The 25,126-nt window shown below is 47.1% G+C and overlaps 1 protein-coding gene across 2 annotated transcripts in view; it reads left to right on the forward strand.

The window, feature by feature from the left end:
• The first annotated feature begins 6,010 nt into the window (after positions 1-6,010).
• Positions 6,011-25,126, forward strand: part of RGN (regucalcin) — a 46,619-nt gene continuing 27,503 nt past the window's right edge. Inside the window, exon 1 of one of the 2 annotated variants that reach the window (XM_075334318.1) lies at positions 6,011-6,112. The gene's annotated coding sequence lies outside the window, so the exon portion shown is untranslated. Of the gene's footprint in view, positions 6,117-25,126 lie in introns of both variants that reach the window. The other variant, XM_075334319.1, reaches the window with a different exon arrangement.

Here is a 25,126-nt window from a genome sequence, read left to right on the forward strand (position 1 = left end):
GCGTCTGCCCGACGGCCGTTTCGGCTGTCAAAAGCCTTCGTCAGGGGGAGTGGTTAGTGAAGGAAGGTGCTCGTATAAAACAGGAGCATCAACCAATCATATTCGGCGGGCGATTGGTGACGCATGCAATCTCCCAGCAACCAGGGACGCCACTCGCTGGCCGCATCACTCCCGTGCACGACACTTCCGGTCACATGACAGCCGGGCAGCGGTCACGTGAGCGGACGTCATACAGGGAGTCATAGCAACACAGCCACGCGATGACGTCCCGGTGCCAGCAAGGCGCATGCGTACTCACCCGACGGAGATGACATAGCAGGAGAGGAGGGAAGGAGTCAACACCTCCATCGTTATACCCGAAGTCAATGGTATAGTATACAAAATCAAGGGACTAAGTTCAAATAGCTCCATATATCTGATGTATACAATATATAGTATATAAAATATATAGGTACATAAATATAATTAAATTGTGCCCAAAGAGGATAGCTGTATATCATGGATAGTGGGATATTAAATGCATCGCACCCAAATAAGTGCATCCAAACAACAGAAATAACATAAGTACATGGTATCAATCAGGGCATCATATAGATCCATATGCATATCAAATCTCATTGGACACCAGATGAATATGCACATATGGTTCTCCAGGATGCGATCCATCATTCACATCAGTGGATTACCATATGTACACATGACCAGCATACACACCAATCATATGTAAATTACCACTGGGCACAATGAGAATGTGTCTACATAGAACTCTAAAATAAAGCGCACCACCTGGTTAAATCGTCTATATTACCAATATCAGTGGGTTATGATCAAAGATATTAACCAAAACCAGGTGATAGCAACTAATCATACATAATAACGCATATAGGGCTATGCAAAGTCAGACGACCAATGTTTAGAGAATTAGGTAGATCAACTTATCTATAAAGCTATACAAGTGTCACAAAATTATACAGCATATAGTAAGCTAAAGGGACGACTGTTGAAATACACTGCACAAATTCGGAGATAGATGTATGATACAGGTGCGGAGTCCCACAAAATCCAAATGGAAAGTGAAAAATTGATTGAAGGAAAAGGAGTCCACTCGTATATAAGAGAAGAGATGATAAGGACATCCGGGAGATATTCATCCTGCCAAGGACTCACAGCTCTTAAGATATAATATGTATGATGAGAGGTTGATGTCTAAATAAAATATAAGCATGAAGTTAAAAACAATACATTAAAAATTGAATTACAGAGCACCCCAAAACCACGACCATCACAAAAAGGAGGCATATGATATGTTCTCATTGAGGCCCCTAGGGTGAAGGGTTTTTAGGGTCCAGATCCACTTAGTTTCCATAAGCGCCAATTTCTGGCTAATTTTACCACCCCGAATACCAGGATCAAGATGATCAATGCCCCTAACTCTTAACAACGTTGGGTTGGATCCATGATGAAGCTTAAAATGACGGGGAATAGTTTTGAGAGACGTAATATCAAGACAATCCGCCGCGGCCACTATCCCATTCACGTGCTCTCTAATCCGCACCTTAAACTGTCTGGTTGTCAAACCGATATATATTTTGGGGCAGGGGCATGTAGCATAGTATATGACGGCTGTTGTGGTACAGGTAATGAATTTCTTGATGGTAAAAGTGCAGGTTGAAGCCGAATCTGTGAAGGAATTTGCCCTATCAACATTCGGACAAGCCACACAATGTCCACAAGGTGTACATCCCACCCGTGGATTAAGAGATCCAAAAGGGGAGGGCTGAACAACCGATTCATAGTGACTGGTAACGAGGTGGTCACGAAGATTTTTGGACCTGCGGATGCTTAACATGGGTCTATTAGGAAGTATACGGGCAAGGACCGGATCAGCCTGCAAAACTGGCCAAAACTTTTGTAGGCAGGACCGCATAGCTGGAAACTGACCATGATAATTGGTCACAAATCTTAGTACGTCCTGTGATTGCGGCTTTTTTGGGGTATACAGCAAAGAATGACGAGTAGAATACTTGGCCCTATTGTAGGCCCTCTTAACGCATCTTTTACTGTACCCTCTAGCATAAAACCGGTACTTAAGATCGAGAGCTTGCCTCTCAAAATCCGAGTCCACAGAGCAAATCCTGCGTAATCGCAGAAATTGTCCTGTGGGAATGGATTCAATCATATATTGAGGATGCGAAGAAGATGCATGTAAGAGCATATTACCTGCTGTCTCCTTCCGAAAGATGTCAGTTTGAATGACATTAAAGGAATCTTTCGAGACCTTAACATCTAGGAAGGAGACCGACTGTGTATGGAGGGTGTACGTGATGTGGATATTATAATCATTGGAATTAAGAGACTTCATGAAATCATGGAGATCAGTCTCCGTACCCTGCCAGATCAAAAAGATGTCGTCGATGTACCTCGTCCAAAAGGGGACGAGGTCCATCGACGGCAGCTGATCTGACAGGAAGAGGTCCCGCTCCCACAGCCCCAGGAACAGGTTGGCATACGAGGGGGGTTGTGATGTGATATGGTACTGTTCTTATGACCAATTGTGGTTGTAAGTTAACAATTATATTTATATACATTAGTATATCAATTGTCACAGCCTTCTATTTGCACACTCATATTGTGTGCAAACGCATCCTGGAGATACGGTGACCCGCTGTCGATTACTACAAGGAGACCAGGATGGGCACATTACTAACAGGGGACAATGATGCGCACATTACTACAGGATGGAGATCAGGATGGGCACATTACTACAGGATGGGGCACTTTTCTACAAGAAGGGAACAGCATTGGGGTACATTACTGAAAGATGAAAACCAGGATGGAAAAATGATTACAAGATGTTGGCCAAACTTCCTACATGGTGCTAATTGTAATATTACTTACAAAAAAGGAACAAAATGTAAACAAAAAGTAAAAATAAAGCATGATTTTTTTTCACCATTAAAAATGCTTTTTATATCTAAACAAAAAAAAGTGCATGTTTGTTATAATAAACAAGCAAAATCTGTTCAAAAACAGTGATCCAAAATTGTAAAGAGAAATAAATGGTACCACTAAAAACGTCACTTGGCCCTGCAAAGAATGCGGCCCAACAAATTATTATTTTTTCTATATGTGGCCCATATACCCAGCTGAGTTTGAGACCCCTGCTTTACACTGTGTCTCCCCCACACTGCCCAGTCTCTATTCTGTGCCCTTTTCTTACACTTCCTCCACCTTACAGTCCCCCCACACTATTTACCCCTCATTAAAACTCCTGCATCTTCGGCTCATAGGAGCGCTTACCATCCAGTTATCGTATCCTCCTCTAAAGTGCAGCAGCATTATAAGGTGACCTCACATTGTTGGACATTGCCCGGACCACGGAATCTCTGGTGCTCAGAACTTTAATTGTATTCTCATTTAAAGACGTGAGTATATTCAACATAAGAAGGTCAGCATTCTGCTGGTTCACATAGCTGGTTGTCAGTTTATCAACAGATTCTGAGAACTGCTCAATCCCACTCCTTGGGGGGGCCAAAATGCCCCCACTTGGGAGACTGCCACATGCGGCAGACTGCAAATCTCACCCCGTGGCAGAAGGAGCACAATAGCACCCCAGTATGAGGAATTAACTGAGCTTGGGCCAAAAGCCCCACATTTCTCTCCCACTCGCTCTCTATTGATTACGCCCTTGGGTAAAAATGCTTTTACTTCTGTGAGTAAAATATCACACACATGCAATGTCTACAATATTTTAGTGACTTACTAATGCACTAGTAGTTTTTTTTTTCTGAAGGTATATAAAGTCAGCTTATGGCTATGTGCCCACGTGGCATATTTTCATGCAGTTACGCTCGATCTGCACCGCAGCGTAACTGCATGCATCCTGCGTCCCCAGCACAATCTATGAAGATTGTGCCTAATCCATGCCCACGTGGCATATTAGAACGCAGCAATTCGGCTGCTGCCAAATCACTGCGTTCTAAGAAGTGACATGTCACTTCTTTTGTGCGCTTTGCATGCAGCCCCCGCTCTTTCTATGGCAGAGGCAGAATCCAGAGCGCATGAAATCGGCAGCCACCGAAGCTTCATAACGGAGCTTTTCAGCTGCGCTCTAAAGCGCACATGCAGTGACGTTACACTGCTGTGCAGAGCGCACACACGTGGGCACATAGCTTTAGGCCTCCATTACACATCCAGGTTTCCAGTACATGTGGTATCCATTTTTTCACATATCCATAGCTCCCAACTGTCCTGTCTTCAGCAGGATTGTCCTGGCACATCAGGGCTTTGTCACGCCTTCCTCGCACTGTCCTTGCCGACTCCGTAGCTCCTCCTAAAGGCCACTATACATGAAGCGACATCGCACCCGCCTCCGTCATTTGTGCGTCACGGGCAAATCACTGCCCGTGGCACACAATATCGCTAGTACCCGTCACACGTACTTACCTTCCTAGCGACGTCGCTGTGGCCGGCGAACAGCCTCTTTTCTAAGGGGGCGGTTCGTGCGGCGTCACAGCGACGTCACATGGCAGGCGTCCAATAGAAGCGGAGGGGCGGAGAGCAGCCGCATGAAAGTCACGCCCACTTCGTTGCCGGAGGACTCAGGTACGGTGTTGTTCGTTGTTCCTGGGGTGTCACACATAGCGATGTGTGCTGCCTCAGGAACGACCAACAACCTGCGTCCTGAACCAGCAACGACATTTGGGAAATGAACGACGTATCAAAATCAAGGATTTGGTGAGTATTTTTCATCGCTCGTACATGTTACACGCAATGACGTCGCTAACGAGGCCGGATGTGCGTCACGAATTTCGTGACCCCAACGACATCTCGTTAGCGATGTTGTTGCGTGTAAAGCCCCCTTAAGAGTATGGTGCCGGCATCTCTCGGCACATAAACATTTCTCCTCTGATATCCCCAAGAATCAAACTCCAATCTTCAATGTTCGTAGGCAGCATCTCTAGCAATGAGCCACCGCCTACATTGAGGACCATAGGAGAATTTGGTATACTTGAGTTGTGTTGTAAGCAGTGAATCCAGAAGCAGATTAGTCAGGTACATAGTAGTACACTGATATGTACAGATGTATTTTCATGTACCTGTATTTCTAGAGGTGTAGAGACAGATTACAACTATTTCATTATTTCTTAGCAGGCTCTGAAGCAGCAGCAAGCTGAGGCTGGAGACAAGCAGCGCTGGAGAAGGTGAGTTAAAAATGATTTTTATTTTCAATGTACGTGTTTTTCTGGTACGTGTTTCACGGATCACATCACAGTATGGTCCGTGAAACATCAGTGATGCCAGAAAAAAAATGGACATGTCTCCGTGTGGAGCACACAGACGCACGGATACACTCACTGTCAGTGAAAAATCACTGATGTGTGCGCAGACCCATTGATTATAATGGGTCTGCGTATGTCCGTGATTCTGGTACGTATAAAAACTAGCACATACTTACCAGAATCACTGATGTCTAAATCAGGCCTTACATAGGGTTTATCAGATAATTAAGGAAATGAATACCAGGTTCCAGATTAACACCAATAACTTGCAGGTATCTGAAAGTGTTCTCTAATATTGCTTAGTGTTCTTTTTTATTTATCTCTTTTACATTTTAAATATGCGTTAGAATAAATTCAGTTTTTTAAATAAGCTTAAAATACTGCTAGTTTACTCATGTCCGGATATAATCACATAGGACTACACAATGACCTTAACATTTTGGAAATTGTGTGTTCTCTAATTTTGATCTCCTGTGTATACCAGTGAAAGACAAGACAATGCTGCATTTGCTAACATTTTATTGATTGAATTTGTAGACGTGGTAAGGATATGTTGAGGTTCTGGTTATAGATTTGTGCTGGCCTAGTAAAAACGGACATCCTTGCTGAACTCCAGTTTATCTAGAAAGTGCTGAACAAGCCTAAAATTTCTGCCTGAGAAGACAGAAATATTTTGCTACTCATACTCAGCTACAGTCTTTAAGACGTATCTCAAAGGTGCTTCAGCTCTTGGAGTTAAACATTAATAAACTTAAAATATATAAGAAAGAATGGAATTAATACAATCTGCTGCAATCAAGCCACTGCAGGGACTCTGGGCCACGATATCTGTAGGTAAAATCTGATTTCATACATCTATGTCCGTATCATATAAGAGGCATTTAACAGTCCATATTGAAATACTCTGTGTGTGTGTGTGTGTGTGTGTGTGTGTGTGTATATATATATATATATATATATATATATATATATATATATTAATTAATCAATCACAATACAGGTATGCAAATTACAGAAAGAGCATAGCACAGTGAGCTGGGCTGCTCTCATAACTCCCATTGATTTCCACATACTCAGTTGGACTCAGCTACTTTTGTGGTTCCACCTTATGTGGCCGGCGCCTGCATGGCTGGAACTGGAATACCCTTTCAAGCAGTTGTTTCTTGTCATCTACATTTTATCTTTTTTTTTTTTTTCTTTTCTTTTTTTATATGTTCAAATAGGTATTAGAATGTACAACAGCTTCAGGCATATGTGGGGAAGGGACTGTGTTCAGCAGATAGATGGTGCTGCTTTCATTGTTGGAGTTTGATAAAGGGAATCTATCACCAGGTTTTTGCCATCTAATCTGGGAACATCAATATGTAGAGACAGAGATCCTGATTCCAGCCATGTGTCACTTACTGGGCTTCTTGGTGTAGTTTTGATAAAATCACTGATATCAGCAGCAGATTATCACTGGAGGAATAATCTGCTGCCACGTAAACCTCCATATTAATGATCTCTGTGTAATCCTACCCCCACCACTGATTGTCAGCTTTCTGCCTATGTACAGTGTACACAGAAAGCTGTCAATTTGGTGGCGTGGGCGGGGTTTTACAGAGCTCAGCATTTAGAGAACTGGTAGATCTGCAGCAGTTAAGACAGTGATTTTATCAAAACATCAGCAGGCAATTCAGTAAGTGACACCTCTATGGATCAGGATCTCTTGTCCTATATTCTGCTACTTTCAGATGTGGAAGCAAAAACCTAGTGACAGATTCCCTTTAAGGCTATGCGCACACATTGAAATTTCTGCATCGCTTGGTAGTAAGAATGCAGAGCAAAAATGAGTGGGGGTTTTTTTCATGCGTTTTTTAATGCCTTCAATATGGTGAAAAAATGCAGCCAAAAATGTTGAAAGAATTGCCAAGCTGCAGACTATTTTCTACACCAAATCTGCATAGGAAAAAAAACCTCAACATGTGCACTACTCTGCAGGATTTTCATTGACTTTGCTGGCATAAGGATGTGCTTGCAATTATGTGACAACTGCACTAAAAACACATAAAAACCGCACTGTGCACACAGCTGTAAGGGGTTTTCCAGGCTAAGCATACATTTCCAGGGTATCTTTGTTAGTTCCTATTAGTATATTGAGCTAGAGGTATATATTACTTATAACCTTTATACACTCTATGATTCTGAATGCATGAGTGCCACCATGGTCCTTGGGACTGCCAGAGATACCAGTGTACAGGAGTTTAAAGTCCCATAGAAACGACTTGACCAGGGCATATAAGAGCCACAATCTCAGGATCTGAGGCGATCCCAGGTAAGAAATAACAGTCTACTTTTTTCTGCTAAGGGATTTTTTTTATGCATGAAATACTTACACGAAATATCAACTACACAGGTCTGCAAAAAAATATCTGTAAAATTCTGCATGGGAGGTTTTCAGTGAATTTAATGTATTTTGGTATGCTGAATCTGAAAATCAGAGATTATATTGAATTAACACTGATGGGTCAAAAAAATCGTCATTCTATTATCAAGTAAAACACAATTAAATTTGTCATCCATGAAACACAATTGATCAATGTCCAGTATTCGCGCTGTTGACCTGTGAATCCGTTTTTTCTTCTCTTCTTCAATGTTCTCCTGGTGAGATTTCGTTTTCCGGTATTTCCAGTTTCCTGCTTCAGCGTCCAGCAGTAGTCACCCATCATGTTCATGCCCCATCTTCCCTGGTAACATCTCTCCATTTCCTTAACATCTTGGTGGAATTTTTCACCTTGCTCCTCACCGTAAGCTCCTAGGTTTTCAGGAAAGTAGACCACGTGTGATTGTAAAAAATGACCGTTTAGCTCATGTTGCTGCCTTGAGCTTTACATGCAGTTAGCATGCATTCTACAATATTTTTGTAACCAGGATCTTTGTAATTTCCCAAAAACTTATGCACCACTTCTTGAATCTCACAGTTCTTTTTCAGTTTCATTCTTGGATGTTGGAAACAAGGAATCAGAACAAAGTTTACGTATGTTAGATCCTACAGAAACGGTTTCTTTCAGCTTGGCTTCAGGGAGGTTTGGGTGTTTTTAAGCTTTTCCCATCCTTCGGTAGAGATTTAACAAATTGTTTCATAAGATCCAATTTAATGTGAAGAAGTGGTAAGAGAACTCTTCGGCGAGGAACCAGACTTTTATTGATGACGTTCTCTTCACCAGGAGGTAGGGCGTCTCAAAGTGGACAGTCAATTTTTTTCCAATGACAATCTCTGGCTCAACTATTGCAGAAGCACATAAAGTCGGGATACTTTGTATATCCTGACTGTTGGCCCAATAACATAGTATTTTGAAGTCTTCATAAATCATCCAGCGATGATCATCATACTTGATTTTTTCAAGAATCAGATTAAGTGCCATTGGGATGATTCAGATTGAAATTGCCTCATGAGCCCAGAGACATCACTACAATAGACCAGATTCTCTTTAGAATAAAACTATGTGAATTCACTCCCTCAATGCCTGTAGCATGAAAATGATATTCCGCATAACAGGCGGTGTTTATTCTTGAGTCTTGATCCCAACAATTCAGCAGCATCTTTGGAAAGGCCCAAATCTCCAATGAGATCGTTTAAAGTGAACCTTTCAGGAGCAATATGCACCCAGAACCACAAGCAATTCTGGGTGCATATTGCTATTCCTGTCTAGCAGTCCCTGTATCTAGTATCTTTATAAACGTACTAGAAGGTGGCCCGATTCTACGCATCGGGTATTCTAGAATTTACGTATTGTGTAGTTCATGTATGATTTTTGTTATATATATATATATATATATAGATGTTGTTGTGTGTAGTTACCAAGTGTTTGTGTAGGGCGCTGTACATGTTCTGGGTGTGGCGGGGGGTGAGAGCGGTGTTGTATGTGTGTTGCGTGTGTTGCGTTGTTTGTGGAGCGCTGTGTGTCTGTAGCGTTGTGTGTGTGTGTGTGTGTGTTGTGCGGTTTGTGTGTGTGTGGTGTGTTTTGGGGGGAGGTATGTTTTGAGCAATGTGTGTGTTGTGCGGTATGTGCGTATATTTGTGTGTGCTGCGGTGTTTGTGTGTTGGGTGTTCTGTGTGTGCAGCGTTGTCTGTGTGTGGGTGTCTGTGTAGGGCGTTGTTTGTGGTTCCCAGTGTGTGTGTGTTGTGCAGTGCGCGTGTGTGTGTGTGTGTTGGGGGGAGGTGTGCACCTTCCATCGTGCTCCATCCCCCATGCTGCGCACCCCCCATCGTGCTCCATCCCCCATGCAGCGCACTCCCCATCGTGCTGCATCCCCCATGCTGCGCACTCCCAAACGTGCTCCATCCGCCATGCTGCGCACTCCCAAACGTGCTCCATCCGCCATACTGCGCACTCCCCATCGTGCTGCATCCCCCATGCTGCGCACTCCCAAACGTGCTCCATCCGCCATGCTGCGCACTCCCCATCGTGCTCTATCCGCCATGCTGCGCACTCCCAAACGTGCTCCATCCCCCATGCTGCGCACCCCCCATCGTGCTCCATCCCCCATGCAGCGCACTCCCCATCGTGCTGCATCCCCCATGCTGCGCATTCCCAAACGTGCTGCATCCGCCATGCTGCGCACTCCCAAACGTGGTCCATCCGCCATGCTGCGCACTCCCAAACGTGCTCCATCCGCCATACTGCGCACTCCCCATCTTGCTGCATCCCCCATGCTGCGCACTCCCAAACGTGCTCCATCCGCCATGCTGCGCACTCCCCATCGTGCTCTATCCGCCATGCTGCACACTCCCAAACGTGCTCCATCCGCCATGCTGCGCACTCCCAAACGTGCTCCATCCGCCATGCTGCGCACCCCCCATCATGCTCCAACCGCCATGCTGCGCACTCCCAAACGTGCTCCTTCCGCCATGCTGCGCACTCCCAAACGTGCTCCTTCCGCCATGCTGCGCACTCCCAAACGTGCTCCATCCGCCATGCTGCGCACTCCCAAACGTGGTCCATCCGTTAAGCTGCACACTCCCAAACGTGCTCCATCCGCCATGCTGCGCACTCCCAAACGTGCTCCATCCGCCATACTGCGCACTCCTAAACGTGCTCCATCCGCCATACTGCGCACTCCCCATCGTGCACCATCCGGCATGCTGCGCATTCCCAAACGTGCTCCATCCGCCATGCTGCGCACTCCCAAACGTGCTCCATCCGTCATGCTGCGCACTCCCAAACGTGGTCTATCCGCCATGCTGTGCACTCCCAAACGTGGTCCATCCGCCATGCTGCGCACTCCCAAACGTGGTTCATCCGCCATGCTGCGCACTCCCAAACGTGCTCCATCCGCCATGCTGCGCACTCCCAAACGTGCTCCATCCGCCATGCTGCGCACTCCCAAACGTGCTCCGTCCGCCATGCTGCTCACTCCCAAACGTGGTCCATCCGCCATGCTGCGCACTGCCAAACGTGCTCCATCCTCCATGCTGCGCACTCCCAAACGTGGTCCATCCGCCATGCTGCGCACTCCCAAACGTGGTTCATCCGCCATGCTGCGCACTCCCAAACGTGCTCCATCCGCCATGCTGCGCACTCCCAAACGTGCTCCATCCGCCATGCTGCGCACTCCCAAACGTGCTCCGTCCGCCATGCTGCTCACTCCCAAACGTGGTCCATCCGCCATGCTGCGCACTGCCAAACGTGCTCCATCCTCCATGCTGCGCACTCCCAAACGTGGTCCATCCGCCATGCTGCGCACTCCCAAACGTGCTCCATCCCCCATGCTGCGCACTCCCCATCGTGCTCCATCCCCCATGCTGCGCACCCCCCATCGTGCTCCATTCCCCATGCTGCACCAGCATCAGCCTCTCTGCCCGCAGCATCAGCCTCTCTGCCCGCAGCATCAGCCTCTCTGCCCGCAGCATCAGCCTCTCTGCCCGCAGCATCAGCCTCTCTCCTTCTAGCCTCCCCCAGCATCAGCCTCTCTCCTTCTAGCCTCCCCCAGCATCAGCCTCTCTCCTTCCAGCCTCCTCCAGCATCAGCCTCCCTCTCCCAGCCTTCCCCAGGATCAGCCTCTCTCCTCCCAGCCTCCGTCCTCCCAGCCTTCCCCAGCATCAGCCTCCCCCAGCATCAGCCTCTCTCCTTCCAGCCTCTCCCAGCATCACCCTCTCTCCTTCCAGCCTCCCCCAGCATCAGCCTCCCTCTCCCAGCCTTCCCCAGGATCAGCCTCTCTCCTCCCAGCCTCCGTCCTCCCAGCCTTCCACAGCATCAGCTTTCCCCTCCCAGCCTCCCTCAGCATCAGCCTTCCCCAGCATCAGCCTCTCTCCTCCCAGCCTCAGCCTCTCTCCTTCCAGCCTTCCCCAGCATCAGCCTCTCTCCTCCCAGCCTCAGCCTCTCTCCTTCCAGCCTCCCTCAGCATCAGCCTCCCCTTCCCAGCCTTCCCGAGGTTCAGCCTCTCTCCTCCCAGCCTCCTTCAGCATTAGCCTTCCCCTCCCAGTCTCCCCCAGCATCAGCCTCCCCCTCCCAGCCTTCCCCAAGATCAGCCTCTCTGCTCCCAGCCTCCTCCAGCACGCCGTGCTCCTCTGCCGACACTCACCCACACCCGATCGCATACACTCACACACACACCCGATCGCATACACTCACCCACACCCGATCGCATACACTCACACACACCCGATCGCATACACTCACACACACCCGATCGCATACACTCACACACACCCGATCGCATACACTCACACACACCCGATCGCATACACTCACACACACAACCGATCGCATACACTCACAGACACCCGATCGCATACACTCACACACCCGATCGCATACACTCACACACACCCGATCGCATACACTCACACACACACCCGATCGCATACACTCACACACACACCCGATCGCATACACTCACACACACAACCGATCGCATACAATCACAGACACCCGATCGCATACACTCACACACACCCGATCGCATACACTCACACACACCCGATCGCATACACTCACACACACCCGATCGCATACACTCACACACACCCGATCGCATACATTCACACACACAGACACTGACGAAATCGCACATACGCGCTGATACTCACAACATCCGGAGATATCACATGCTTCTGGCCATGTGATCCTCCGGCAGGTCCTGGAAGCTCACAGCACAGTATCGAGGCCGAGAAGCAAGCGATATCGCCGGATGCTGTGAGTGTGTGGATGCGATGTGTGTGTGAGGTGTGTGTGAGGTGTTTGTGAGAGTGAGTGCGATCTGATGTGAGTGATGATCTGATGATGCGTGTGTGTGTGCTGTTATGTTTGTGCGTGTGGAAGTCCCGCCGCTGCAGGACCTTGATTTACTGGTAACTATGCAAGCATGGTTACCAGCGCAACACGTCCCCCGCTCGCACGGGAGCCCACACCAGCATACGGCGGCGGCGTACGCTGATGTGGGCTCCCGTTGGTGAGGGGGGAAAGGGGGGGGGAGTACAGTACTCACCTGGGATTCGTGGCTCCGTGACCGTGTCAGTTCGGGCAATGCGGGGGGGGGGGGGGCAAGAGCTAACGTCTATTGCGTGAGGGGGGCGGGGCGTGGCGTGGGCGAGTTGCCAATGCCTGCAGGGTGCCGGGGCGAGAGGCCAATCTGTGGGGGGGGGCAGAGCCTGGGCGAGCGGCTGGCCAATCCGTGTGGGGGCGCAGCCGGGGCGAGAGGCCAATCCGTGTGGGGGGGCGGGGCCATGGCGAACCCAGCGGCCAATCAGCTTTGTGTCACCGTAAGGACATGTCACGGTGACACAATGTCACCGTGACACAATTTTGGAGCATGACAGACAGACAGACAGAATAAGGCAATTATATATATAGATTTCTAAAAATTCTATATTATATGCTAATGATTCCAGAGACTGGTCGCAAGGGCGTTACTTCCCTTGGTTAGTCAGCCACATAGCATGTAAGCACTCCCTTGTGGGTGTACTAACATGCTAATGAATGCACAGCAACGCCGCACATACCTCACTCTTAATTGCGGCCGACAGAGGCTGGATGCGCATTGTGCATGATCCGCAGTCCCCAGCACTTCTGGACATGTGCACTGTACCTCACTGAAGCCGGGAAGCTTACACCCGACATCAGTTTAGTGCACATGATCAGAAGTCCCGGGTCGAGATCATACGCAGCGCACAGCCATCCTCCGTCGGCTGACATCGAGAGTAAGGTATTTGCAGCGTCGTTGCGTATTCATTAGCATCTTAGTACGCACGCCCACAGGAGCGTGCTAACATGCTATGTGGGCCAACTAGCCAAGGGAAGTAATGGCGATTTAACTAGTCCCTGGCATCATTAGCATATAATAAACTATCTTTAGAAATACGTTTTCTAAAGATCTCTTTATGTATGCTACTAAATACAGGGACTGCTAGGCAGGGATTAGAAATATGCACCCTGAACTGCTCGTGGTTCTAGTTGTATATTGCAGCTGACAGGTTCACTTTAACTTTTTCTGAGGAAGAAATTGAGGCCCCTCATCCATAGAAACTTCACTGCCAGAATCTTCCTGTGCTGCTTCTTCATCATCTTCTTATTCTTTATCTAACCTGATATCATCCAAATTAGAGGGTAGATGCAGTATTGGTAGTTTGCTGCTGTGAACTACTGGACAAATTGCTGAATTTAGGTTAGGGTAAGTTAGTCCTTTTTATTTTGTTTATTGAAACTTTTAAGGTCGACCAAACAAAAATAGCAGTCCTTACTGTGGTCCTGGTGTTCATACCACATCATTAGAACAGCAAAGTGAACAGATGTCTTCTTGCCTTCATACCATAAGTCACTGGTGGACATACCGCCGGTGCAGCGGCACAGGGGTCGCAAGTGGGAGGGGCCACCGAGGGCCTGAAAACATGTGCTGCTTTACTTTGCCGGTGGCAGCTTGTCCTAACAGGGGAAGAAGAGGTCCGATCAGCTCACAGCATATTATTATGCTGAGCTGACATGGGCCCCTTCCTCCCATGTTAGGGGCCTGCAATCAGAAGGATTCATCTCTGCAAAAGCTGCCGGCCACTGGATGTCAGAGGCAGAAAGGTGAAGGCTTCGTCCAGCAGCTTTGGGCTTCAGCAGGGAGGCCTCTGCTGGATACAGATATGGCTCCTGCCTACACTATGGAGTAGTGCTCCCCACACCCCCCCCCACACTGAAATTACTGCAGGAGGACACAGCAGTCGGGAGCAGGGATGAGGGGAGGCTGCACTTCAAAGAAAATGGAAGTGCCAGCTCTAGAGAAGAACATGGTGTGCTGTGCAATCATCTGCAGAGAGGGTAAGTACATGGGTAATGTGTGCACCTCTGTCTGTCTCTCTGTTTGTCTGTCTGTCTGTATATCCCTCTTTCTATTATCTATGTATGATCTATCTATCATTTTCTATATGCAGCTAAAAAGCAGGTCATTATTCAGAGCTTCTCTATGAACTAATGTATTGCTCCTGTATGTCAGCCTATAATACACAGTAGCCATCTGTTATCATTATAGCTAATGAAGATCTGTGGGGGATCACAGATCCTTAAGGGGGCAATATACAGTATATCATATCAGAGTTACTAAGTTATCCAGGAGAATTGGGAGGAATTCTGAATATCCCTGAGCCCTGCAATCATCGACCTGTCTGTGATAGTGAAGCTAGGAGCATGGAAACATCAGGTTCAAACTGTCTGTCTGTCTGTCTGTCTGTCTGTCTATCCCTCTATCAATTATCTATGTATGATTCAATCTATTTAACTTTCTATCTAGCTATCTATCCCTTTATTTATCTATCTGTCTATCTCTCTATCCATACATACGAGGGGCTGCTGATAAGTCTTTGGCTTTACCCAGAAAGAAACGAGATAGGATAATGAAACTTTACATTTATTCCCCTAAAGGGGGCTTTACATGCTGCAACATCGCTAACAATATATCGTCGGGATCACAGTGTTTGTGACGCACATCCGGCGCCGTTAGCGACATCGCAGCTTGTGACACGTACGAGCGACCTTCAACGATCCCAAAAGTGGTAAAAATCATTGAATTTGGAGAGGTCGTTCTAAAACCAAATATCGATGTTTGGGGACAAGCGATGTTGTTTCTCGTTCGTGCGGCATCACACATCGCTATGTGTGACACCGCAGGAGCGACGAACATCTCCTTACCTGCGTCCACCGGCAATGCGGAAGGAAGGAGGTGAGCGGGATGTTACGTCCTGCTCATCTCCGCCCCTCCGCTTCTATTGGCCGGACGCTTAGTGACGCCGCAGTGACGTCACTATGACGCCAAACGCACCTCCCCCTTGAGGGAGGGATTGTTCGGCAGTCACAGCAACGTCGCAGAACAGGTATGTGCGTGTGATGCTGCCATAGCGATAATGTTCGCTACGGTAGCGATCACCACATATTGCACCAACGACGGGGGCGTGTGCTAATGCTCGCGACATCGCTAGCAATTGCTAGCGATGTCGCGGCGTGTAAAGCACCTTTTACTCTCCACTGATGTCAACACACTTCTTTCATCGGTATTTCAAGTTCTGTAAGCCTAGCAAAAAGAAGGATGGTTGTGCCTCAACCCAGGCATCTGTAGCAGCCACGGCATAAAAAATGGTGAAAAATTTCGTACCCTTGAGGTGTTTCTTCAGGTTTGAAAACAGATGATAGTCGGAGTGAGCTAGATCTGGTGAATAAGGTGGGTGGTCAACCAGCTGGAAGCCCAGCTCTGGCAGTTTTGCAGTGGTCGCTTGTGCAGTGTGAGCGGAGGCATTGTCTTGCAGGAATAAGATTCCTTTGGACAGCTTGCTGCACCTTTTGGCCTTCAGAGCAGCCTTCAATTGGTCCAAAAGTTCAATGTAATACCTTGCATTGATGGTGGAACTGTAGCACCCCTGAGACCATCAGGGTGCTACAAGGTTCTGCATCCCCACAAGGATGCAGGGCCTACACCCTTAGGGTCCCAGAACCCCAGTGCCAGTAACAACAAAAACCTAGGTAATCCCAGATTTCCCTGACATTCCCCATACAATGGTACCCAGCTAGGGTGGGAACAATGAATGGCTGCCTAGAGGTGGAGCCAATCCAGTCCACTAGTTGACCAGGTAAGAGGGGCAGACTGTGGACCACGAGAACACAGAAAGTCAGTAGAAAGAACTGCAGTGACTGGAGGAGTGTGAAGGTGGAAGCAAAGTGACATCCTGACTCTGGTTAACAGTGACCTGGTACCCAGGAGAAGTGGTTGCCGGTGGAGCACTCCCGGAACTACGCACCGACTGGGTACAGGACCCTAGGACAGGAAAGAGCTTCAAGCCGACCTGTTAACATCTGTACAGCAAGGGGACAATCAAGGACCTTGCTGACCCTAAAGAATCCGAAGACTCAGTAGCAAAGGGAGAACCGGGGACAGGACCAGAGACTACAACCCCACACGGTTCACGCTACCGTCAGGCAGACAGAAGTAGACAAACCACAGAACGGGGACCCCCAGTTGTTCTATACCACGGGGACCCACTTATCAGAGACAGGTGCAGGGGAAGAAGGTACCAGAGTACCAGACTGGCACTGGGAAGAAGGGGACCTGGAGGCGAAACCAGCCTGCCTCGGGCAACCAGACAACATCTACCAGCAGTGAGTAAACCAGTTGCATTGAACATCTGTGTGGACTCCCTTCTTCCGACGCCCACAGCACCATACACCCTATGGGGCAAAACCCTACATGCGGAGGGTCTACCATTCTAGCTGCCAATTCCACCAGCCCCAGTAGAGACATTCTCCAGCGGCGGCTCCCTACACTTAGCCGCAACACCGCAAGTGGCGTCACAAGTGAACATTATATTATTCTCCCCTGTAAATATCCCCGTTACAAAAAGGGCCCAGGGCATGGAACCGGGTAACGGCCACCACTGTGACATTCCCACTAGAGACTCTGCCCGGAACAGACTTTTGAAGGTAGTCCACTAGGAGCACACCCTCTTTATCCGAGAACACAGACGCCATCTTAGTGGCTCATTTTTGCATCCTGAACTTCTTTGGACGAGGAGAACCACTGTGCCTCCACTTTTTTGACTACTCCTTGTTTTCAGGGTCATACAAATAAATCCAGTTCTCATCCATAGTGACAAGTCGATCCAGGAAGTTCTTATCAGTCCGGAAATGCTGACAAATGGACCAGGAAGTTTTCACTTGCATGCTTCTCTGATCTGTTGTCAAACATTTGGGGACCCACTTTGCAGATGGCTTCCTCATGTTCAAATGTTCATGGATAATGACATAAACACGTTCACGGGAAATCCCCATGATATTTGCTATTGCTTTAGCTAAAATTTATCAATTCTCCAGTATGAGGTTGTGCACAGCATCGACTATTTCCTGAACAACAACCACTCTCGGTCATCCAGGATGTTCCTCATCATAGGTGCTGAAGTGACCCGTTTTAAATTTGGCAACCCAGTTCTTAACTGTGGAATATGAAGGGCATTAATCCTCCGATGTCGGTGACATATCACCATAAATATCCTTCGCAGACTTTCTTTGCAGAAACAAGAATTTTATCACTTCTCTGCTCTCAGTTGCAGTGAATATCGCATTAGACTCCGCCATTTTGTTTTCCTGCGTGCGTACAACACTGTTGCCATAAGCAAGAAACACAATATTTTTAAAACATATATTAGACACATAAGGCTTTCATGGGATGTATCATTCATTACCATAGAAGCAAAAAAAGATCACAGAGCCAAAGACTTATCAGCAGCCCCTCGTACATCCATATGTTTGTATATGTGTCATGTCTATGTATTTCTGCACATACTGTATGTGTATGTGATGCACGTGTATGTATGCATGTACATCCTTGTATTCACCTATATGATCATGTTATTTCAGCTTCATTACTAGTGTGAACAAGGCCGGATGTGTGTGGTGAAGTCGCATATGAAGATATACCCACGTGGTCAAAATTGTTGGTACCCCTCATTTAATGAAAGGAAAACCCACAATGGTCAATAACTTGAATCTGACAAAAGTAATAATAAATAAAAAATCTATGAAAATGAGCAAATGGAAGTCAGACATTGCTTTTCAACCATGCTTCCTCAGAATTTAAAAAAAAACTAAACTCATGAAACAGGCCTGGACAGAAATGATAGTACCACTGAAAATAATGTGACAAAAGTGACATGTTAAATTAAGGTGTGTCCACTACTTAGCATCACAGGTGTCTACAATCTTGTAATCAGTCAGTGGACCTATATATAGGGCTACAGATACTCACTGTGCTTTTTTTTTTTTTTTTTTTTTTTTTACTTTTTACTTTTTACTTTTTACTTTTTACTTTTTACTTTTTACTTTTTACTTTTTACTTTTTACACATGGTGTGTACCACACTCAACATGGAACAGAGGAAGCTAAGGAAAGAGTTGTCTCAGGAGATTAGAAAGAAAATTATGGACAAGCATGTTAAAGGTAAAGGTAATAAGATCATCTCCAAGCAGCTTGATGTTTCTGTGATTACGTTGCACATATTATTCAGAAATTTAAGATCCATGGTACTGTAGCCGACCTCCCTGGATGTGGCCGCAGCAGGACAATTGAGGACAAATCAAAGAGATGGATAATACGAATGGTAACAAAAGAGCCCAGAAAAACTTATACAGAGATTAAAGGTGAACTTCAAGGTCAAGGAACATCAGTGTCAGATTGCACCATCCATCATTGTTTGAGCCAAAGTGGACTTCATGAGAGACAACCAAAGAGGACACCATTGTCTAAAAAAATCATAAAAAAGCCAGACTGGAATTTTCAAAACTAAATGTTGACAAGCCATAAAGCTTCTGTGAGAATGTCCTATGGAAGGATGAGACAAAAATGGAACTTTTTGACCAAGGCACATCAGCTCTATATTAACAGATGGACAACTGAAGCATATCAAGAAAAGAACATTGTCCCTACTGTGAAACATGGAGGAGGCTCTGTTATGTTCTGGGTCTGCTTTGCTGCATCTGGCACAGGGTGTCTTGAATCTGTGCAGGGTACAATGAAATCTCAAGACCATCAAGGGATTCTAGAGAGAAATGTGCAGCCCAGTGTCAGAAAGCTTGGTCTCAGTTGCAGGTCATGGGTCTTGCAACAGGAAAATGACCCAAAACACACAGCTAAAAACATCCAAGAATGGCTAAGAGGACACATTGGACTATTCTGAAGTGGCCTTTTATGAGCTCTGACCTAAATCCTATTGAGCATCTTTGGAAAGAGCTGAAACATGCCGTCTGGAAAAGGCAACCTTCAAACATGAGACAACTGGAGCAGTTTACTCTTGAGGAGTGGGCCAAAATACCTGTCGAGAGGTGCAGAAGTCTCATTGACAGTTCCAGGAATCATTTGATTGCAGTTATTCCCCAGAAAGTTGTGCAACAAAATATTAAGTTAAGGAACCATCATTTCTGTCCAGGCCTATTTCATGAGTTTTATTTTTTTTTTAAATTCTGCGGAAGCATGGTTGAAAAGCAATGTCTGTCTTTCATTTGTTCATTTACATAGTTTTTTATTTATTATTATTTTTGTCAGATTTAAGTTATTTCTGTGACCATTGTGGGTTTTTCTTTCATTAAGTTAGGGGTACCAACAATTTTGACCATGTGTGCTGGTGAATACATTCATATAAAGAAGCCTCCTACTCACTTCTTTTTTATTGATGGAGTGTGTGTCAGTGCATGTAATGTAGTGTGAGTGCATTTATATAGTCACCTACCGCCGGTCTTCTCCTCTTCTAAGTGACGTCACCACTCTCCGGTATCTCGAGTCACACTACACTCTGAGCCTGAAGTCTCTTACAATGAAAGTCTATAGTGCCTCTTTCTGTTGCTCCGTAGATTTGGAAAATTGTAAAAGTCCCTTTTGGGTCCTGCAGAGTGCAGTGTGACCCGGAGATTCTGGAGAGAGGAGATATCATTGATAACAGGAGCAGAAGAGCGCTGGACACTATAGAGAGCGTCGGGTGGGTGGGTGTATTATCACACTACATACATATACACATTCCATCAATAAACAAGTTACTGGGGGCTTCTTTAATGAAGTCTATGGCGCAGCTATTTTTTGTTGTATTTCCTCTGTTTCTCTTCTGTACCCTCCTTTGGCATTAAGTGCTGCTTAAATGGATCCTGCCAGCAGATACATGTGACCCGTGGATCAAGCAGCTTGTATCAGACATCACATCTGTCCGAATAGTACTTGATGCGGCTCAGCCCCCAACATCTATTAAAGTGTGTACTCTAAATCTCCGCAGTGTCTTGGGGTCAGACATACCTGGCTGAGATCGTACAGCCACTGCCTGGTACCAGCTGCCCAGCTAATCAGCTATCAGGTTCCCTTTAAAGGTGTTGTCTGAAATAATACATGTGCTGTGAGACATTGTCTGGCTAAAGGATCTAATGGGGGTTACATTTTGTAAAACTAACAAAATAAATTATTCCCACCTGCTGTCACCTCCTGGATCCTGTGCAGGCTGTCCTGTGGTCTGTGCAGCATTAATTATGTCACTGGTCTACCAGACACTGGACTGCTGCAGCTTGTGATCGGCTGCAGTGGTCAGGTGACTTGAACTGCATGCATCACAAGCTGCAGCGGTCCTGTGCCCCATAGAACGGTGACCTAATTAATGCGGCCATAGACCAGAGGACGGCCGGAGCTAGATCCAGGAGGGTGACAGCAGGTGGGAATAATTTATTTTGTTCTTACAGAATCTGGCCTCCAGGTAATGACCTTTTGTCTGGACAATCCCTTTAATAAATTATAAATCTTTATCATTCTTCCACCGGGCAGCTCTAGTGATCCATTCCCTAATTCCTCTATTTACAATGGCTGCAGATATCACAGCCCAGGTGTCCCATGTGACCGCTGCAGACAACCACTAGCTTCAGACTTGAATCATATATCAGTGACAAGTTGCAGAACCCACAGGGTATCCAGGTTGTGTCATTTCCAATGTAAATAGAGGCATTGGAGACAGCGCTGAAGCTGCAGCAGATAGCGGGCGGCAGGACTGAGCTGTGTTATATTCAGATGATAAATATGGAGCCTTTTTATTGTTTAGATTTGGGAGTTGTCCTAAACTAGGAATAAACTGTGCAACCTATATGTTTACATCATTTTGTTGTGGTATGAAGGGGGGGCCAGAAAGATTTCTTGCACAGGGTCCCCTGCAGTGTGTGATCGCCCCTGCCACAAGTGGAGATCTTCACATCTCTGCTCACCTGGGGAGCCCAGGCCTCGTCTTCATCCCCAAGCTGCAATTTCAAGTGTGCAAAATAAACTTTCATCACAAAATCATTATCTTTCTTAGGCTGCTTTCACACTACGTCTTCTTAACATGCGTCCTGAACGTTTTTTTAACGCAGAAACGGATCCAGTGCAAATGCATTTTCACTTCAATGCATTTGCAATGGACTCGCGTTAACATGCGTTCACCTGCGTTTGCGTGCGTTATAGTGAGGATCCAGCGACTTGCAGTTTTTTAACATCTTTCAAAAACGCTACTTGTAGCGTTTTTGAGCTGCGTCCAACTTCTGCAAATTGCTGGATCCTGACTATACTGCACGCAAACGTATGTGAACGCTGGCATGCTGATAGACAGGATCCTGCTTGCTCTACTGAGCATGCACAGAAGCCAGCCCCGTGATCAGTCTATCTCTCTCCTACCTCTCTGTCTCTCCCCCTCCCTCTCTCCCCCTCCCTCTCCCCCACCTGAGAGCTGCGGACACTCGTAACCAAGGTAAACATCGGGTAACCACTTATCTTAGTTACCCGATGTTTACGTTGGTAACGTGTGCAGGGAGCCCGGCTCCTAGCAGCTGCAGACGCTTGTAACCAAAGTAAATATTGGGTATCCAAGCAAGTATACCCGATGTTTACCTTGGTTACGAGCCTCGCAGCTGTCAGATGCCGGCTCCCAGTCTGGCACGTTTAGTTCCCCTCACTCCCGATCACATGACTCCAATGCCCGCCCCTAAACATCCAGTGACAGGATTCTGCAAAGTAACACATGCGTTTGCATGCGTTTTTTGCTGTAAAAGCAGGATCCGCTTTTGCAGCAAAAAAACGTTCAGGACGCATGTTAAAAAGACGTAGTGTGAAAGCAGCCTTAGTTGTGTTTAACCACCAATAAGACAAAAACTGTCTGGAGAAATAATACAGCCTCTGTGCAGCATTTTGCAAGAGTCATGTTTGAACACTAACAGAATGGAATAGTATTGTACTATACTGGAACGCTCGAATGCACAACTAGTTAGGCTAAGTTCACATTTCCGTTGATTTGTATCAGTCACATGCGTCGCTTGACGCATGTGACTGATGTGCTGTTCAACGCTGTACAACGGATGACAAAGAACAGAATTCTTTGTCGGATTCCGTTGTGTGCGGGGGGCGGAGTTCGGGTGCAGAGCCGAGCGGGGGGCGGGGCCAGGCGCTGAGGATGTCAGTGGAAGTGCTGCGGTCTGCATGGCTGGGGACAGGTGAGTGTATCTGTGAGTGAGTGAGTGTGTGTATGTGCATGTATGTATGTATGTATGTATGTATGTGTGTGCACATGCAAAGTGCGGGAGGGGGCGGAGCCGAGCGGGGGGCGGGGCCAGACGAGGGTGTCAGTGGCAGTGCTTGTCTGCATGGCTGGGGACAGGTGTGTGTGTGTGTGTGTGTGTACATACATGTGCGGAGTGCGGGAGGGGGCGGGGCCGAGCGGGGAAGTGTCGGCCTCCCTGCACACGTAACCAGCCTAAATATCGGGTAACAGCAAAGCACCCGATGTTTACCTTGGTTACCCGATATTTACCTTGGTTACGGGCCTACACCGCTTAGCGCTGGCTCCTTGCACCGTAACCAGGGTAAATATCGGGTAACCAACCAAAGCTGGTGACGTGTGCAGGGAGCCAGAGAGCATGCGCAGCGAAATCCGACGGATCTCGCTGCTCAAAAAACGTTACATGCTGCGTTCCTCCCGCCCGGCGGTCAGTCGTTCCACGACTGATCAGTCGGGCGGAGGGTTCAACGCAGCATCATCAGTCACAATCCGCTGCTCATACAAGTCTATGGGAGCAGCGGAATCCGCTAAACGGATTCCGCTGTTTACAAGAGCAGCGGATTGTGACTGATAGATTTTAGCGGAAATGTGAACTTAGCCTTATGATGGAGTTACTGAATGGGACACGTCAGGGCTTGTTCAGCCTGGTTGTCTCCTGCAGTCCCACCACAACGTCTACCAAGAACTAAACAGAATACGACGGACCATGGTTGACTATGTGATGTAGTCCAAATCCCCCTCCCCCACATTATACCTAAAGGCCCCGTTACACGCAGCAATATCGCTAGCGAGCGTACCTGCCCCTGTCGTTTGTGCGTCACGGACAAATCGCTGCCCGTGGCGCACAATATTAGGATCCGGCACACGGACTTACCTGCCTAGCGTTGTCACTGAGGACGGCGAACCGCCTCCTTTCTAAGGGGGTGGTTCTTACGGCGTCACAGCGGCGTCACTAAGCGGCCGCCCAAGAGAAGCAGAGGGGCGGAGATGAGCGGGACGTAACATCCCACCCACCTCCTTCCTTCCTCATTGGCGGCGGCTGCAGGTAAGCTGTAGTTCGTCGTTCCCGAGGTGTCACACGTAGCGATGTGTGCTGCCTCGGGAACGACGAACAACCTGCGTCCTCAACAATCAACGATTTTTTAAAAATGAATGACGTGTCAATGATGGACGATTTGGTGAGTATTATCCATTGTTAACGGTCGCTCGTTGGTGTCACAAGCAACAACGTCGCTAATGATGCCAGATGTGCATCCCGGAATCCGTGACCCCGGCGATATATCGTTAGATACGTCGTTGCGTGTAACGGGGCATTAACACTGTTCCTGTTTCCTTTTAATCTCCCCCGACTTTCCTTCTTTTTCTTTTGTTCTCCTCATCTTCATTTTATAAATTATTTTTCACTAAGTTTTCAAATCAAGAATATCTAGCAAATGTTTGGACCTGTGTTATTTCATTTGTGCCATTAAAGGGAACCTCTCACCAGGTTTTTGTTCCACCATCTAAGAGCAGCATAATGTAGAGACAGAGACCCTGATTCCAGCGATGTGTCACTTGGTGAGCTGATTGCTGTGATTTTGATAAGATCAATGTTTTCTCTGCTGCAGACCTAGCAGTTATTTGAATGTAGAGGAGAGTTATACAAAGCTCATGTAGCAGGCCAAGTAGTCCTCTAATGAAATCTACTGCTGATTAAACAGTGATTTTATAAAAGCTACACTAAGCAGCCCAGTAAGTGATACACTGCTAGAATCAGGGTCTCTTTTCCTTCATCATGCTGCTTTCTGATTAGGTGGCAAAAACCTGGTGACAGATTCCCTTTAATTCCACAGACTACATTATCACTGTCCCCATTAGGGCTCAAAATCTAAATTTCCTATCAGTATGTCTTTGAAGTGTGGGAGGAAGTCACAGTATTCAGTGGAAACCCATAAGCAGCGTTGGATTGGCTACCGGAGGAATCCAGTAATGCCAGGCCTGGATTCAGGTATCTGCATTGCACTCCGGAGCTCTCACCTGAGCTTCGGAGTGCAGCCGAGACTGTAACGCGAGCGCCGAGTGATTGATTCCCCAGCGCTTGTGGTTCAGTTCATGTCAGCTGCAGACAGGCCGGGGTGATCTCCGGTGCTCTCACCTGAACTCCGGAGATCAGCCCGGCCTGTCTGCAGCTGTCATGAACTGAACCGGAACCGCTGGGGAATCAATCACTCGGCGCTCGCATTACAGTCTAGGCTGCAGTCTGGTGCTCAGGTGAGCGCTCCGGAGTGCAATGCAGGTACCTGAATCCGGGCCGG

This window comes from Anomaloglossus baeobatrachus, chromosome 2 (genome assembly GCF_048569485.1).
Source record: "Anomaloglossus baeobatrachus isolate aAnoBae1 chromosome 2, aAnoBae1.hap1, whole genome shotgun sequence".
In the NCBI taxonomy this organism is placed as follows: Eukaryota; Metazoa; Chordata; class Amphibia; order Anura; family Aromobatidae; genus Anomaloglossus; species Anomaloglossus baeobatrachus.